At 43.1% G+C, this 14205-nt stretch overlaps 1 protein-coding gene across 2 annotated transcripts in view; it reads left to right on the top strand.

Annotated features, from left to right (window-relative positions):
* The window catches only part of GRIA1 (glutamate ionotropic receptor AMPA type subunit 1), a 305105-nt gene that overhangs the window by 50581 nt on the left and 240319 nt on the right, over positions 1-14205 (top strand). The gene's annotated exons all lie outside the window — the stretch shown is intronic.

The raw sequence follows: 14205 nt of genomic DNA, 5'->3' as shown, positions 1-14205 counted from the left end.
TCTTTAATCTGTCACCAACTTCTGACTTTGTCATCCTTCTAACAACTGCAGCTGGCAGTTGATGCTCCTAACTGGCCTCTGCTTCTAGCCTGTCTCTGCCACCAGATCTATTCCTATTTATGCTGTCAAGATCACCATCTCAAAACAGACCTTGTACTGTGCCATCCATTGTACACTCATGGGGCATTCAAGGCTGCACTGCATCATTCAAGGCTGAGCAGACTCTGACCCCATCCCATCCCATCTGTCCTTCCATAGTCCTCCTGAACCCTGCCACAACCTCACATCCATGTTCTAAACCATAGCCAGGTCTCCCTTCTTTCCTCTATTGCTTCCGCACCTCACACAAGCTACACAGCTGGTCAGCAATGCCTTTCTGTTTTCTTCTTCACCCTTTCCTCTCCCCACTTAAGACTTTTAATTATCCCTCCAAGATAACTTTAGATGTAATTCCCACAACTAAGCTTTCCTGGAGCCCCCAACCCCCAGCCCCACTAGAATGAGCCTCCTTCCGTGACATCTTTTATCACTCTACTTACTCTTCATGAGCAAGATTTGCATGCATGACTGTCCCTCCCTGTAGACTGACAGCTCCTCTGGGGGAAGAGACCTCATCATGCTCATCTGTGGCTCTTCTTTTACTTGCTTCCTTCCTCTTCAACTCCTCCCCCAGCCCGGGTATCTAAGTACAAAGCATTTCACATAATAGACACCCTACCAAAGTTTGTTGAATAGAATCCATTAATTTGCACTCTGTTTCTTCAGCAGTGACTGTTGGAATCCTCTGGGCTGAGTGAAAATTTCAACTCACATGATGTTGAAGAAAAACCTTAACTTTCGTGCTCATATTCCTTCTAGAAACATTTTGCTTCATTCCATCACACCACCTCTTCCTGCTAACCTACTAAGGTTGCAGAGAAAGGGAAGGAGGCTTATTTTTCTACCTCTTTAATACTTCCAGTCAGTTCTCTCTTTTCTGTTGATATTGCCAGTGCCTTCATTGAGACAGGTCACCTTTCTGGCTAAAATTCAAGGGTCCTGAGATCAGATTGTCTGAGTTCTAATATGAGTTCTGCTAATAGAGCAGAGTTGGGTTAGGTTAATTGTGCTCTCCGGGCCTCAGATTATTCAAAGAGCAAAAATAAAAATATCAATGCTACTCATCTCAGGGAGAGAAGTTCCACAGGCCTGATTGGTGGGCAGCACGCCCTGAGAAATAAAATCAGTAAGACACCTGGGGAGCCAGGAGCCCTGGAACCTTCCAGAGGAACCTGCTGTCCCCTTTCAACCTCATACGGTGTGTGTGTGTGTGTGTGTGTGTGTGTGTGTGTGTGTGTGTGTGTGTTTGTGAGGAAAGAGATGCTGTCTCCTCCACTCAGCATTCCTGGCTCCTGACACATAAGAGGAGGAGCATAAACAAGCTTTGCAAGGCAAAACCCCAGCCCTGGAATTCTGCAGCAACCCAGAGACCCAGCCCTGAATATCAAGGCCCTGTAGAAAACTAATGATCTCGCCCCTGCCGACCTGCCTAGAGGAGGGCCCCATGGAGCCTGGTCGGCAAAAGCATTCTTCCTTCTCCACATGCCCCTGGCTATTCCTCTTCCACCCCACCTCCACCGTCTCCCAGTCAAGCTATTGTGTGTCTCCTGCTCCGTTTCTCATTGCTTGGGTCCCCCTCTGTGCTGTGCTGATACATTGTGTGTGATGTCTTTAGTGGAAAGGTGATTCACAGAAATAAATTGCATTGTGTTTTAGGTCTCTGGCAGCCTACCTGTGTAATCATGTCTATAAAGGACTTCATAATAGCTTGAGGGGCCTGGTGTCAGCCTGAGGGACTCCAATGGCTTCAAGATAGATAAACGCTGCACCCAAATGCACATTCAGCCAATGGAGTCATGAGTTTGAGTTGGGGACAGAGGTTCCAGTGCAAGAACCGACCACATTTCCAGCCTTTTTATCTCCAAGTTGATAGATATCAAAGGACTGGGAGTTGTTTTGTTGTTGTTTTGTTTTGTTTCTTTAATCATCACCAGAAGACAGAGGCTGCTTTAACCTAGCACCAGCAAACAACACCTTGTGCTCTCACCAGCTCTGTGATCTGATGCAAGAAAGTTCAGAATGTTGCTGTGGCAGAGAGAATCAACAGAGGAGAGAAGGGGGCGGGAGGTGGTACAGTGAAGGGCAGGAAGAGCTGGGCCAGGGGCTGGGAAGCCCGAGGCCTTGATCTGTTTTACTCATCACCCAAAGTGACAGGGGGCTAGCGAGGACTACGGATGTCAGAGGGAAACCATGGGAGGGACACAGCCACAGCGGGATGAGTAGGGATGAGTATCGACAGGAAGGAAAAGAGGAAGCGAGCCAGTGCTCCTGAAAGATTCAGAGATGGTGGATGGTGGGAGAATCATGCTTCCTTGGGCACATCATCCAGAAGAGGCCCATGTCATTTTTAAACAGTCTTATTGATGTATAATTTACATACCATAAAGTTCACTCACTTAAAGTATATACCCCATGACATTTTTTTTCTTTCTTTTTTTTTTTTTTTTACCCCATGACACTTTAAGGTGATATATTATGACTAGGACAGTAAGATTTAGGGGAAGCAGCATGAAGGAAGGACTGTGGGATGAGTAGAGGTGGTTGCCAGAGTGGCATGCTTTTTTTAAACTGTCTGTTCTCCCAGCAACTAATAGCTCAGCCCTCACCCCAGCCTCTGCCTCCTCCAGGCCTCGCCGCGCCTGCACGGTCAGCCCATGCTCTCAGAGTGTGGCTCTCGGTCAGCTCATAGGATGCTCACAAAGCTCAATATTAGAGATCCCTCTGGGACACCTGCTGAAATCCATGAGATGTGGGCTTGTGCCCCTTGAACTTTCAGATTATAAACCCCACCCCACCACCACCCACCAGCCCTTTCTGTGTGATGCTTGCATTCACGTAGTGTGTCCCTATCCCTCTCCCCAGGTTTGGTCTCCACCAATTGATTTAAAAGCCATGTTCCATCCCCTTAAGTGATTAGGAGGCATGTCTTACAGACACCTGAATAGGATACGTATATAATCTTCCTGTCATTTGCCCCTGGTTTCCCTAGATTGTTTATGGTTGTAATTTTCCCCTAAGTCTAAGGTCTACCTAACCTGCAACCTGTACTACTGAAATAGGTTATTCCTAGCATAGGTAACCCTTCTCATGAAACCCAGGCCTGGTTGTAGGCTTAAATGATCCTGCCAGATACCTTCCTTGCAGGGAGATGGCCTGGGATTGAGTACTGCCACTGCCACTGGCTGGTTCCCTCAGCTCTGGCCACTTTGTTACCCTCTCTTGAGGTCTGTTCAGATCACTGTTTCCTAAACTTCAGCCCTTCCCCTATCTCCGCGCATTTATCATGCCTGGGAATTTGTCTCTTCGTATAAAATTGCATGTTTGTTTTATTTAAAAATGAAACATACAAACCACTACAAATAGAAAAACCAGTATCACCTATGATTAATAGGTAGAAGCTATAAAAATAAAAAGATCACAGGGGTGCCTGGGAGGCTCAGTCAGTTAAAACGCCTGACTCGTGATTTCAGTTCAGGTCATGATCTCAAGGTCATGATCTCAGGGGTCTCCCTCTCCCTCTGCTCCTCTCCCCTCTGTGCTCTCTGTCTAAAATAAAACATAAATCTTTAAATAAGCAAATAAATAGAGAGCTAGATAACAGAAAAATATCATATTCTAGTCATCACCTAGAAAGGGATCTGATCCTGACTCATGCTGTCTTTTTGTTTAAGGTAAAAAAGTAGTGATCGGGTGTAGAGATTAATAATTGTTAATTAATAACTGTTAGAGAAGTCTTAAAGACAGCATGAAACTGAGATTTTTCTTTTTTTCTTAATCAGAGGATTAGAAAGATATTGAAAATGGACATACTTTCTCATTGTGAGTCAGCTGTTTAAAGCCATCCCTGCTTTAGGGAATCCCACTCTCCACACTTGGGCTCTAGTCCTACCTGTACAATTAATTTGCTACATGGCCACCTTATTTCTTGAGCCTTAGTTTCTTCATCTGTAAGATGAGATTGCTACGTTGAGGTAGACAATTCCTTTAAACCCAAGTTTCTCAAATGTTGTCCATGGACCACCTGCACCTAAATCACTGGGGTACACTTATCAAAAAATACTAATTTCCAAACTCTACCTTTAAGAATCTCTGAAAATGTTCACTCTTATCACTCATTCAATTCATCATGGGGTGTATAAAGGCTCAAGACCATTGTTGTAAAGCCTGTGTGGGACATTCAAAAGTAGAGCTGACCTGTACATAAGAATCAAGAGATCTGGGTTCTAGGCCCAATTTACAATGTAAGCTTGGACTTACCCTCTCCTTCAGTTCCCTCATTTAAACAGTGACAAGGTCAGACTGGGTTGGGTTCCAGATCCCTTAGAAGTTTGCAAATATGATGGCAGGTTTCTTTGTTCAGTTTGCTCTGAAAGCCATGCTGAACCCAGGTTCATGGTGAGGTTGAAGGTGGAGAGAGCAAGATGACAGCCACAGTCTGTGAGCTGAATTTTTCCCTGTGGAAAGCCAGCCATGTGCATGGAGAGGGTCCAGGGCTACCTCTGTCCAGCTTGCCTAAACAGCATACACCTGTCAGCAGGGCCAAGCTGGCCTAGGAAAGCATCGGCAAAAAGTTTAGTGAGACTTGTTGCAAAATCAGATTAGACTCTGCTATAGAGGCAAGAAGAAGATTTCTGGACTGCCAAGTGGGCAGAAAGGAGACTGCAGCCAGGTCTGACTGGCTTGAATTAACTCTTCACATCCCTGGGATGTCCCACACTGAGATCTGGGTCGGTGCTTCCACATTCACCTTCCTAGAACTGACCTTCCTCTGATTAAACACATCTTTCATTCAGAGACTAAAACCCAAACATCTCAAACCAACTTTCATGGCCCCTCAGGCCATTACTACCCTGACCTCTCTGCCTTGACACCCATGATTAACCAGTTGGCTCACTGATCATCTTATTGGTTAGTTCATCTACCAATTACTTTAGAAATACCTACTCTGTGTCACTATCTCTTCTAGTTACTAAGAATGCTGACCAATGAACTAGGCATTAACATGTCTATTGTAGGGGCGCCTGGGTGGCTCAGTGGGTTAAGCCTCTGCCTTCAGCTCAGGTCATGATCTCAGAGTCCTGGGATCGAGCCCCGCATCAGACTCTCTGCTCAGCGGGGAGCCTGCTTCCCCCTCTCTCTCTGCCTGCTTCTCTGACTACTTGTGATCTCTCTCTCTGTCAAATAAATAAATAAAATCTTTTAAAAAAAAATGTTTATTGTACCAGCTTCTCTTCAGCCTAGCCTAGTCTGTCCTTTTGGGCCACCCTGCCTTTCTGCTAGTGATTGAGTCTTGGACCTGGGCCCATTCTACCCAAGGCTTCACTTGAAGTATCTATTCCAAAGTCCTTGATGTTCAGACGGTGGCATTAAGCAACCTTCGACCATCTGGAAGAATACCCAGAGAACAATCTTCGTTTTCTCCAATACCAAGAGACAGAACCTGTAAAAGTCAAAATTCCATGTCTTCCCTATGTTCTGAGAGACACCCACGTGCTCTCTTTTCCTGCATATTACTCAACAGCTGTGGAATCAGCATGGACTGCAGTTCTTCCTTCTTTTTGAAGGAACTGCATGGGAGCAGGAGTTGTCATATTGTGATGATGGACCTCCTTCAGATGTATAATAAATGGTTTCCCATTGGGAATGGCTTGACAGCAGCTGACAGCACTTGGCAAAGCATTCTGCATTAGCCTAGGGTGAAACCACCACTTTGCCAAGAGTAGTAGTTATGAGCAACTGGAGATCAGGGATGAGATAAAATAATTTTGTGTTGCTGAGTGGGGTTTTACAGAGAACATGCAGTGGAGTGAACGCATAGTCACAGAGCTGTCTTTGCTCTGCCATTTGCTAGGCACGAGGCCTCAGCTAACTCCATTTCATTTTCCAAGATTCACCTTATGACATCTCCTCCAAGAAGCCTTCTCTCACCACTCCCTCCTCCCCCGGTCTAGTCAGGTGGCCCTCCTGTATACTTGCATAGCACCTTCCTACTTTTTTCAGTTATCACACCATAACATAATGGTTATATAAATACTCCTCTCTTGAAACTGTATGAGTACAGTATAGTGAGTAAGATCAAGGACATTATAATTAGGCAGACACGGTTGCAATTCAGAGTTACGCTATCTTCCAGCTTTGTGGAGTAATACACTTTTCATAGGGCTCCTGTAAGGATTAAGGATATACAAAGCAATTAGCACCGAATATAGGTAACAGCTATTTTTGTCTTTGTTCTATAACCACAGGCCTAACACAGTGCCTGGCACACACTGGCAGAGGAAATGGTGGTGATGTGGGAGTAGGGATAGTGCTGATGAGGCTGGTGATGGCAGTAATAACAGTGAGTAAGGGTAATCAGCAGTATTTATTGAGAGCTTCCTGTACGCCAGCCGTGGTACTAAGTACTTATCTATAGATGATCTCATCCTCTTGACATCTTCCGGTTATTACTAGTGCCCTCGATCTTTCAAGTGAATTTGCATTCAAGTGAGGTTTCAGACATTGAGTGATCTGCCTGAGATCCTTCACTTAAGAAATTAAGACAAAGTCAGAATGTAGTATATAGGCTATGGGACATCACCACAGATACGTAAAGCACCCAATTGTTAGTTATTTGAGGAAGGAAGGGAGGGAGGGAGGGAAAGAGGGTGGAAGGAAGGAAGGAAGGAAAGAATTGACTTGTTTTCTGATCTTAAGATTTCTTTTCTGAAAATGGGAGATAATAATCCTGGGTTTTATGAAAATCAGATGAAATAAAGGAAATTAAAGCTCTCTGAAAATTGTCAAGTCCTCTCTATGTATAAAGTCCAAATCAGCAGCTGCGGCACCATAATTACTCATTATTTGGCTCTAGTCACTGGAAATACAGTGAGCAAAGTAGACTGAAGGACCTGGCCTGACAATAATACTGTATTATAAACTTCAAAGTTGTTAAGCGATTAGAGCTTAATTATTCCCCCCACAAAAAAACAAACAATTGTGTGATGGAATAGAGGTTAGCTAACATTAGAATGGTAATCATGTTGTAATAAATGCATCAAATGAACACATTGTACACCTTAAGCTTATTCGATGTTACATGTCAGTTATCTATCAATAAAGATAAATAAATTAATGACTGAAACAAATCACCTGTCCTCATGGAGCTCTCATTCTAGTGACAGACAATAAGCAAAAATGAGTGGAATGTAGAGCGCCATGGGGGAAAGTAAAGCACGAGGGAACTGGGGAGTGTCGGAGCAGGAATCATTCTAGTGAACAGAGTGGTCAGGGAAAGCCTCTGATTAGGTCATGTTTGAGCAGGGCCTGAAGGAGGTGAGTCAGAGAGCTGTGCAGTCTGGGGAAGAGTGTTCACTATCCCACAGGACAGTTTAAAAGTAAAATTAGGAATATTCAGAAACAACGAGGTCACTGTAATGAAAATGCTAGGAATGAGCTAATGCAGGAACCCCAAGGTCTGTTGCCAATGGCAGACTGAAGAGTAGAATTCAGTATTTTCCCTGGTAACCTCCCATAATACTGTTCCTAAGGGCTCAGTCAAGGTGTGACTCCTAGAAGAGAGAGATCATTATCTGGGAGCATGGTTCCCCTGGCAACAGGCAGCCGGCTGGAGGGAAAGAGCTTCTGTTCACCACTCAACCATCCATGGGCAAGATGAGGCTTGACAGGTTATCTGCACTCCTGGCCTTCTTACTCCTCTCGGCTGGGAAAGGCAAAGGTGAAACTGGGGGTCCTCACCACAATAAAAGGAGAAGAATTAGCTCAGCCCAGCTCTACAGGGATCTGTAATGATACTAGCACTGTTTATTAAAATCTGTAATGATCCAAGATGAAGCAAGTTGTACATTATTCAGATTTATGGGTGATGCCAAATTACATAAGATTGCAAGCAGAGGAGATGATGAAAGAAATTATCTACTGAACTAAAAAGCTTAGAGGAATAAGTAAACGGTCAAGGGAAGAGATTTAATTTAGATAAACCTAAAGCAGGATATCTAGAAGATTCCAAGGTCAGGTGAAAGTAGGAAAAACCAGCTAGTTAGATGGAAGAGGCATGGGAAGGGTTCTGGAAAGTATACTGGTGGCACTGTGGCCAATATTATGATAAAGGAAGAGAAAATGAAATTACTGAAAAATGTGACCGATCCTTAGAATCCAAGGAGTAATGGGATAGTATGTAGAATAGAGCGCCAGACTGGGAACCTGAGACTGGAATTCAAGTTGCCTGGGAACTGGCCCTGTGACTGGGGAGGCCTATTTCTGACCTCTTTCTTAATAATCTACAAGGTGGGCTTTCAGCCCCAAATCATTGGTTCATTTATGTTTAAGGATGGTTTCATGAGCTCTGAGGGGACTCTGAATCCCTCCCTGATCCCTCCCACCAGACCTGGATGGAAACAGCAAAGGATACATCATATTCATGACAGAGGTCCTACAGAAGGGCATTTACTGGAGAGATGGATCAAAGAACCAGGAATCCTCAGAGACACTGAAATAAGTTTAAAGGTTGCAAAATTAAGGAAGGATTATAGTTCAGTGTATGGTGGTTCAGTGTAACTGGGTTACACAGATGTTGCAGAGAAAATAAAAAGGAAGGTTTACAGTTGTTGAAGTATGTATGTAATGCAGAATGGTGGTTATTAAATAAGACAGATTATAGACTGGATGTGTTTCAGGATTGGGGTGAAGTTTGGGTGACTTGAGATGGTATGGCAGTCTGGGATGCAGAAATAGTATTCTGCTGCAAACCATTTCAGGGTCTGCCCAAGGTAATTTGCAGAATATGCCAGAGAGAGAACATCAGGCTCATCCTTGTTCATATCCTCGGCTAATTTGCCACTGTAGTAACATGTGCTACTACATGCTAAGCTTGGTATGCAGAGGTCAGCAAACTTTTTCCTGTGAAAAGGCTAGATAGTAAATATTTTAGGCTTTGTGGGCCATGAAGTCCCTGTTGCAACCACTCACTTCTGCTGCTGGAGAGTGAAAGTAGCCATACACAATATATAAATGAAAGAGCATAGCTGTATTCTAGTAAAAGTTTATTTATAAAAATAAGCAGCCAGATTTGGCCTACCCTCTTTGTCTAGTGACCACTGTTTAAATGCATGATGTCCCCATTTACCAGCAAATGTGTCCTCACCATTATCCTGAAATCTATCCAATTTTATGAATAGCTCCTTCCTACTGGGAAGAGAGTAAAAGTGGAAAAGCCGTTTTTCCAACAGGTGTTCCAAAGAATGGGATTACTTACTGAGATGTGGGGCACTGGAAATGCATTTCAACAAGAAAAAAAAATCAGAGGTACTTCACCTGGCCATTGATATGTGAGGTTGAACTGTAGAACATGAGTTGCTCATACAAGTGACTTGTGTTGGGAGAAATACACCAATGTGGAGGCAGGTATTGACTTCCTCCAGGGAGGAAGAGTTGAAGAAATAAATTTTAGTCTAGAGGAGAGATCATTGAGGGAACATCAGGGAAGTGGGACGAGCCAAATGGGTGGAAGTCATAGGGTCTCTACTGTGACTAGTTTATGCATCAGGTACTTTATATTCGAAAGGGTTTTGTTAACATATCAGGTGATGTAAGCACCTTTTTCATAGGCTTCCCACATGGGGAAGAATTCAGTAATAATTACTTCTCATGATAGTTTCCACTTATGATAATGCACTAGTAAGACAGCAGCAACTGTTCACTGACATGCTGTGCCGAGAGCTTTACGCTCATCGCCTCGTGAATCTTCACCACAGCCTTGGGAGGCAGGTATGGGAAACATCGTACAGATGAAGAAATTTAGAACTTGGCTTGGTAACTGATCCAAGGAAACACAATTCCTAAGTGCCAGAGCCTGGCCCTGAGCTCAGGTCTGACCCCATAGCGGACACTCTTCATTACCTCATTTCCATAGTCCACAGCTGTGACATTTTTTTCATTGGTGGTTCTGTTCAAGTGATGAGTCAATGCTTGGACTAGTCACCTAGCAGGATCTTTTAAATCAAGCTTTTATTGTGGTTGAAGGGCAGGGGTCTAAAACATCAACATTTGTAAACAGAGACCAGAATGTAACCTTCACGGAGGCGATACGTCTCTTTTATTCACCATGTTATCCCTAGCATTTAGTTGTGTCTGATAAATCTTTGAAGCAATGAATCAGTGCATGAACACTCTTGAGGTTATTTATTCTTACTATAAAAAACCTCATGGCCATCTAACCCAAGTCTCCATGACTTCATGATTGGGCCTCATACTTCTCTCTCTTTCAACCACGTCGTCTCATAACCCTAGACACAGCAGGCACTCAGTGAGTATTAGGTAATGGATGAGGGATGATAGCTGACTCTGAATATATAAAGTGCTGTGTAGCTACAGTAATCAACAACTTTCATCCTTCCCAGCTCCTGTGACAGATGCAACTACTTTCTTGTGGGAGTTGCAGCTCAACCCTTTTCTCTCCCACTTATGGATGTAGATTGGAGAGTAAATCAGAGAGGGATAAGCTAAAAATATGCTCTAAGTTATAAATGCTACATTGGCTGAAATTTCGGTGATATATTACTAATGATGGATTACTTATAGCACAATTTAGAGCCATTGGCAGAAAACCTGGTGGGACTTCTGTGTGGCTCCAGAGGGCAGAGCTCTCTGTGGAAGACCTGTGGAAGAACTGGAGGTGACAAGTGAAGGGATGTTCTCACAGTGTCATCCAAAGAGTGAATGAGCTGAGAGGTGAAGTACTGAGCCTCTGGACCCCAGACATACTGAAACACAGGTAGCCAGGGCTGAGGTATAGAGGGGACCACTATGTTGGCTGGAAGTCAGGCACAGTTATCACTAAAGCCCCTTTAAAATATAAACTTCTTGGGGGCACCTGGGTGGCCCAGTTAAGTGTCTGCCCTTGGCTCAGGTCATGATCTCAGGGTCTGCTTCTCCCTATCCCTCTGCCCCTCCACCTCTCACTTGTAGTTTCCTTCTCTCTCTCCTCCTCCCTCCCTCTCTCTCTCTCAAATAAATAAATAAAATCTTAAAACACACACACACACATATATATATATATATATATATATATATATATATATATATATATATATAAAGTTTTTGGATTTTTGACATGCTCCATGTCTCAATTTACTGTAGCATTATCCTCTGGTAAACAAACCCCCTTTTCCCCCTTCACTTTCTATCAGAACGTAGGATGCATCACTTGCATGAGTTCGTACTCCTCTTGAAACAGTTTGGGCCTGGTCAGTAACCTCAGCAGGACCCCAATCTATGCAGATGTATTCATTCTTCTCCTGCACTAAGAGTGCAATGATTTTTAATTAATGAAGTTCATTCTGTGTCACATCACATAAACCCTATGACCAGGAAAGAGACACCATGACCATCAGTATTTAAGAATCAGCTCAGCCTTTCTTGTAAGCCCTGAATTGTGCTGTGATGGCCTGAGGTGGGTTCTGCAGTATGTGTTTTTATAATTTTTTTTTTCTTTATTCTGACACACAGTCCTGAAACAGGACTCCATCATTTACTCTTCCCAGGAGCCTACCAGGAGAATGGCATTATCATCATTTTACTTAGAAGTAAACTGAGACCAGAGACCAAGGGCCTCAGTATTAAGGTACAACAGTAGTCAGGGGCAGATTTCGGGCTAAAATCTTTATTAGTTTTTTCTAGATACAGAAATCTCTCTGCCAGGGAACTTTTTATACAATACTCTAACTTCTGTAGGACTGATGGTTTGGATGATTGTTGGTTGGAGGTAGATAGATGGAGATTTGTGTGTAATTGTGATTAAAAATATTCTTTTAAATTACACCAGTGACATGTTTATTGGGGGAAACTATAAGATATAGATAAGAAAAGAGGGAGGGAGAATCGAAGCACCTCCCATCGCACAGGTTATCTGAAATAACCCTGTTAAGATGTTGGTATATGTCCTTTTAGATGAACTATCCATATATTTTTTTTTAATTTTTACCTTATAAGACTGTCATCATTGGTGTATGTAAAGTTTTTCACTCTTCAATATTCACTGACTATGTTATTAACATTTTTCATGCCAGTAAGTAGCTAGCCATCCTCACACTTAAATGGCTGTGTAGAACTTCTTGATGTAATATATCATAATACGTCCAATAGAATCTTATTGTTAGATATTTAAAACATCTGTATATTTTTAAAAAATATTTTATTTATTTGACAGGCAGAGATCACAAGTAGGCAGAGAGGCAGGCAGAGAGAGAGAGAAGAGGAAGCAGGCTCCCCACTGAGCAGAGAGCCTGATGCAGGGCTCAATCCCAGGACCCCAGGAACATGACCTGAGCCGAAGGCAGAGGCTTTAACCCACTGAGCCACCCAGGCACCCCCATCTGTATATATATTTTTTTAAATAAAAGAGGGAATTTATTAGATGAGTACAAAGGTTCTTGCGGGGATTCCAACAGCTGTAATGGGTCATAGCTAGAAGCATGGCTTTCGGAAGGACAGACCATGTTGTGATCACAAACTTCTACTTCTGGGTTTTGCAAGATCACGAAGTGAATATCCTAGAGGATGTCCTCCCCATATAGTGCATAAGAGACTAGAATGTGGATTCATTTCTGCTTGCTTTTTGATCCTTATATCCTTTATGCTGGCCTCAAACTTGTCCAGCACATGTTGGCAGACATTCATGAGCTCATTCAAGCCTCTCTGAAATGGCTCAACAGCTGGAAGAGCACCTCGAGTCTGTATATTTTTTTTTTCCTTGACTTTGAAAGATTGCGGATGAAAAATACTTTTATTGTTTTATCTCATAGCTGCTGTGATTTTTACTGACAGGCTTAGATTACATGAGTGTAGTAGTCTTGAGTCAGGTGCCTGGTCACCTGTCACCCGTTTCCTAAATACTCTGTGCACAGACAAGACTGTAGCTTGTGCCCAAGTAACACTCAGGACTAGCAGCAATGTGGGTCAGTAACCTCCTCACCCCAAGAGCCGGGTTTTTCCAGGTGAGCATTGAGGTCATTCTCCAGGCAGCAGGGAAGCATCTTTGCATCATGACCAGCTGTATTTGGCCTCTCCTTGGCCATGGCATTTGGTATGCAGGATGCTCAAGGCACCTGCTCAGTAAATGATAGCCTCTGCCTCTTTCCTCATGAACATGTTTATACCCATTGTTTGGGTGTCTGTACTTTTCCCCTTTCAACTTTCTACCTTTCAGAAAGTGGTTGATTTTCTGTTTCTAGAGTTGCTATTCTTCTTCTCTTCGCTCTCCCGTTGGATTTGTAGGTGTTTGCAATGTTTAGATAAGGTATCGAGCTGATATCCTGCTACCTGATGTATTCTCAGCCTGCTACTTCTCCGCCATCTTGACTCCTCTCTCGAGTCTGTATATTTTTAAAGCAACATTCTTGAGTAAACAGCATAAAACTTACCCAAGCTCAAATGTTAGATATTTAGGTAATAAACAGCTCTGAAGATCTTTGAATGAGTATTTAGCTAGGCAGAAAATGAGTTCCCATCCCTCACCCTGGTTGGATAACTGAAGTGGTACACATCCTCTGCCCGGTTCCCATCCCTGTTCAATAAGACATGACCAGCACTATGATGTATGAGTGATCAGACCCACTGAGTTTATTTTCAGGTTTGAAATTGAGCTCTACATAATCCTGGGACATTATTACTTGTGGGTCCTTGAGATTTTCCTGCCACCTCTAAGAACAGAGGTTAGCAATCGCCACTGAATTTTCACCAGGAAATAGAAAGGAAGTCATCAGTTTAAACTGTGGAAAAATCCAATGCCTATCCAGAAATAGTCCCAAAATCAGACTGGAGCATGGAAGAAAAGTCCCATAGACCTGAGGAAGATTAAGGTGACAATAGTTTGCTGGAAGTCCTGGATTGGAAAGGAAGATTTCAAGAGAACTCAGAGCAACTCAGCATCCAAAAAGTGAGCTAAACTGGCCAAATGATGAATTCTGGTATCTTTGGAAAATTTAGAAAATGCATCCAGCTTCTCTTCAGAAATCTGCCAGAAAATAAATTTGCCAGGCCATTCATTTGTGAAATGATAATAACTCCCCAAGTGGTCAAGAAATTTCAAAAATATTTTTTCCTTCCCCT

This window comes from Meles meles, chromosome 3 (genome assembly GCF_922984935.1).
Source record: "Meles meles chromosome 3, mMelMel3.1 paternal haplotype, whole genome shotgun sequence".
NCBI classification, from domain to species: domain Eukaryota; kingdom Metazoa; phylum Chordata; class Mammalia; order Carnivora; family Mustelidae; genus Meles; species Meles meles.
Note: the sequence above shows the minus strand (reverse complement) of the source record. Positions and strands in the feature narration are given on the sequence as shown.